Genomic DNA, 4,886 nt, shown 5'->3' with positions numbered 1-4,886 from the left:
TTTGTCCCAAAACTGCAGAGCTTTGGGAAAACTTCAGTCATTCTTTAATTACAGAAGCATGGTGTTATGGCTTTTCACTGAGTTGCATCAGGATCATGGTGGGGGTGCTTATTTAAATTGCAGATTCTTGCTTAATTTTATGCAAACTATCTCAAAATTTCTGAGGGTGGAATCCATAAAATCTATGCTTTAAACTAATTTCCCTGGTGATTCTTCTAAGGCTCACTAAATAATGAGTGCTCGAGGGGGTGATCTTTAAATTTTATACACACACACACACACACAGTTTTTGTACTGAGACTAAATGGAGGGCTGCTCTACCTCTGAGCTACATTCCTGGATTTTTATTTTGAGGCAGGGTCTTGCTAAGTTGCTGAAGCTGACCTTGAACTTGTGATTCTCTCCTGCCTCATCCTCCCAAGTTGCTGGGAGTGATACAGGCATGTGTCACTGTGCCTGGCTTAAATTTTACATTCTAAACACAAAGAAAATACGCTTTGCTGTTGTTATATCCATAACTTTAAAGTTACTTTTGGTTTAAATACTGTGAGAAGCAGATTCTAAGGTGGCTGCCAATGACCCATGGTCTTGTAACACTCCCTTGTCAGTGAGCAGACCTGTAACCTCTTTTCAACAGACCATGGCAAAGATGATGGACAATCACTCCCTGGATTGTGTTACATTATAGCAAAGATAAAGATGTTTTACAGTTATACGTGAGTCCCCTCATTAGTTGACTTTAGGTTAACCAAATGGGAGGGGACTGTGGTGGGTCTGACCTAATCAGTTGAGGCCTTTAGAAGCAGGTTTAGAGATCAGAGAGAAAATAAATAGCAGCGACATCTCTTATTGACCTTAAAGAACCAAACTGCCAAGGTGTGGAGAAGGCCACATGGCAGGGAGCGGCGGGCAGCTTGTAGGAGGGGGGCCTCAGACCTGCAGTCGTGAAGCTTGAACTCTGTCAGTCACCGTGAGCTTGGGGAGGAGCCCTAGGCTCGGGGAGATGCAGCCTTGCATCCGAGCACAGCGTCTGGCCTGGGGCTCTGTGTCCTGACCCTGGGAAACTGCCAGGTAATAAAGGGTATTGATTTACGCTGCTGTTTGTTATGCAGTAATAGCAAATTAATTCCAACAGTAGAGAGCAAATGATCTTATTTTTCAAGCATTATAAGTTGGGTACAGTATGCCCAGCTGATTTGAAACTGCACTGACAGTCTTCAACTCAGGGTCCAGGTCCCTGCTGGGGAACAGCAGCCTTTCCAAGGGCATGGATGCAGAAAGTTTTAAGAACTTTAGTTTCATATACTCAGCATCCATAATATTTCTTCCCATCATTTACTGGCTGGGGAGGTTGTCTGCAATTCAAGAAGCACGTGTGTCCTTGTCGCCTTAGTTTTCACATCTGCCTGTCAATCCACATCTCACCCTCTTTTCTGATACCCACACATCTGAAATCTTACTGCTGTGCATTGTTAAAGTGTAAAAGTCTTTGATCAATGAAGAAGACTGATATTGATAATGCTTCTACTTATGAAACTCCCATGTTCCTGCTATAGGGGTTGTGCCTTTCTCTATCTTTTTTTAAATGTATACTTATTTTATTCATAATTTGTAATGTTCTGGGATACCAAAAGTAATTCTAATGATGGTTGTATTTAACAAAAAAAAACTTCTCCCTTATCTTAAAACATCCATTTATCCATCTTATTCATTGAATAATATTCAATGTTACAGGGAACATAAAACAAACATGCACACGATCGTATAGTTTCATAAAGATCTATTTCATTATTGGTGGGTAGCACATTTAACAGTTAAATACATTTAAATAATGTGTAGGTGACTGAATGACAGCAACATTGGTAACTAGACAACCAATGCAACTAAACCTGCTAACAAGTAACTGTCTAAATATTTAAAATATAGTTCTGAATATTTAAAATATAGCTCTTCTCCAGATCATCCTTGTTTTGATCACCTTCTTGGGGGAAAAAAGCCTGCTGGTCACAGTGGAAATATATTAAGTACAAATCTTCTGATCTCCATCCCCAGAGGTTTCGTTCAGCTGGATTAAGCCTCCAATTCCAGGGCAAGATCAAGTCTGTGGCCTCCAGCATTATGCTCTTCCTGTCTACCAGGCTGACAGCGTAAGCTTCGCACCAGGCCTGAGAGTGTGAGTGTAGCCTGCTCCAATTAAACTGGAGTTGCTGACCTTAGCCGAAATGGAAGCAGTGGGATCCAACTGCTATTTAGCTGCAACGCCAAAACAAATGCTGTTGGTACCTGATGTCCAAGCAAGGTTCACTGAAGTGCCAAGATCTTCACATATTTTCTGATAAATGGATCCTCCAAATTCTGTCCCATCATTGACAATGGTGTGTAGCTGAAAGTCCCCAGTCCTGTAGCCCAGTGCAAAGTTATTCCTTGTCAGCTTTGATCTGGCACCGTCAAAGGTCACCTGGTTGCCAGCAAGCCAGCCTCACAACCAAAGACAGCGGAACCATGGATGGCAGGTCCAGCAAAATCAAAGTCAGCAACGCAATCAACGTTTATGCACTCCCTCTTGTAAGAGGACTTGATTGTGCCAATTTTCTCTCCTGTGTTTGGTGGGAAGGTAGTATCAAATGTCAGCTTCAAACCTTGACGAATCTGGTCTTCAATTGCCATTTCTGTCCCCAGAGTGTGATCAGTGTTCCATTTTTCTGTGAAAGTCAGACCATACTCACACCATTTATATTTGGTCTCCAAGGTCAGGGTTTCTCTTTTACAAATTTCCATGTGTGAAAGGTATGGCAGTGGAAGCAAGTTATTTCGGCTTTTGTGGGCAATGCCGTGAACTCAAGTTTATTGTGATGTAGGGGGCAGGCGCCATGAAAATTTCCCCACACCCCCCACTTGTCATCTGTGAAGGCAGTGCTTCCTGGGCTGCACCTGAGAGGAAAGCACAGAGAATATTCTCCATGCTCTCTGCCCTCCAGAGTCCAGTCACCACAGAGCCTTCCTGGGATGTGCCTGGGCTCAGAGGGAGCAGAGAGACAGCAGTGGAGCGTGGGCTCCGGATGGTCATCTGGGCCACATGGAGGGGAGTGAGGCCTTATTTTGTGCAGTTAGCAAGCTCATGAAAAATGTCTGCTCCAGAACTTTGTGTCTGTGTTGCAATTCAGAAGTGAGGTGCTCGTCCTGGTGACGAGTGCCAACACTTCCATTTGAACTGGAAGATGAAGCCAGACCTTTTCTGATAGGAAGCGAATCCGATCTAGTCGACTGGTTTGGCAATGAGGACTGGCTTTGGCAATTAGGTTTCATGGGAAACCTCCATAAATTGAAGGAGCTAAAGGGCAGTAGGAAGTTTAGGTGGATATACATAATGCTTGGATAAAAACATTGTCTAAAATATTGCATTAGGGAAGGAGTGCTATAGTTAATAATATTTTGGTTTTCCAGTTCTTCCTATATTGGGCTCCACAAGCTCCTTCCTTGTGGATGAATAATAGCTATAATTAACCTATTGTTGACAAGCCTTAGTAAAGCCTTTAAAAATATACTTCTCAGAAACCAAGTGAAGGAAGGCAGTGACTGGAGAGTGAACAACTTTACAAATAGGCGGTTTTCAATTCTTTGTTTTTGACAAAGTTAAAGGAGAATCTAATTGGGTTAGTTAAAAAAATGTTCAAATAATTTTTTAAAATTCTGTCTTTATTTTGTATGTTAGGCGTTTTCATAAAAATGTGCCTTGGCGTGGGTCTGTTGTAATTTTGTATATTTGGAGTCCTATAAGCCTCTTGTACCTGGTTTTCCATTTCATTCTTCAGGTTTGGGAAATTTTCTGATATTATGTCATTGAATAGATTGTTCATTCCTTTGGTTTGTTTCTCTAAGCCTTCCTCAATCCCAATAATTCTTAAATTTGGCCTTTTCATGATATCCCATAATTCTTGTAGATTCTGTTCATGATTTTTTACCATCTTCTCTGTTTGGTTAATTTTGTTTTCAAGAATAAATATTTTGTCTTCAATGTCTGAGGTTCTGTCTTCCAGGTGTTCTATCCTATTGGTTATGCTTTCTACGGAGTTTTTAACTTGGTTTATTGTTTCCTTAATTTCAAGGATTTCTGTTTTTTTTTTTTTTCAATATCTCTAACTCTTTATTGAAATGATCTCTTGCTTCCCGTATTTGCTCTTTTAACTGTCGATTGGTGCGATCATTTAATGCCTGCATTTGCTCTTTCATCTCCTCCTTCAATGCCTGCATTTGCTCTTTCATCTCCTCGTTTGCTTCCCTGATTGTTTTAATTATGTACATTTTGAACTCCCTTTCTGACATTTCTTCTGCTGTGCTGTCATTGGGTTTTATTGATATAGTATCTAGGTTTTTTTGGGACATTTTCTTCCCTTGTTTCCTCATATTGGTCAGATATCATTGGGATTCTGAGATATTGCAGAATTCTTCTATTGGCTTATAGTGTCCCTGTAGGTTTCCAGTATATCACCTCCCAGCCGTCAGTAGTCTGAAGTCTTGGAGGAACTTGATAATCAGTGCCTCTGAAGAAAGCTGCCCCTAGCCTGATACTGGGTCCAGGGTTGGGGGCTGGTTCTGCGTGGAAATCCTCTCACTGGGCGGGCCTGCTCCGAGAAACTGGCTGTAGACAGGGCCTGCCACCTCCGGAGGGATCTGGGCTGCTAGGGGAAAGCCTCTCACTGTCCTGCCTTGGTCCCAGAAGCTGCCTGTGGGCCGGGGCCTGCAGCTGGGTTCAGGGCTTGGGGTTGGCTCTGTGCGGAAAAGCTCTCACTCTCAAATAATTTTTGATGATAGATTACAATATTATTTTGACCCTTTAACTCAGAAGCAAAAATTCCCCCTTTCTGATTTACTCACACATGTGGAAA

At 42.0% G+C, this 4,886-nt stretch overlaps 1 pseudogene across 1 annotated transcript; it reads right to left on the bottom strand.

Moving 5' to 3' along the window:
• Positions 1–2,070: 2,070 nt before the first annotated feature.
• LOC306658994 (non-selective voltage-gated ion channel VDAC2-like) lies at positions 2,071–2,778 on the bottom strand (annotated as a pseudogene). The gene has a single exon. The product of its transcript is annotated as a non-selective voltage-gated ion channel VDAC2-like (transcript).
• Positions 2,779–4,886: the final 2,108 nt, after the last annotated feature.

Source organism: Sciurus vulgaris, assembly GCF_902686455.1.
Source record: "Sciurus vulgaris genome assembly, chromosome: 4".
NCBI lineage: Eukaryota > Metazoa > Chordata > Mammalia > Rodentia > Sciuridae > Sciurus > Sciurus vulgaris.
This window is presented reverse-complemented; position numbering and strand designations above follow the sequence as displayed.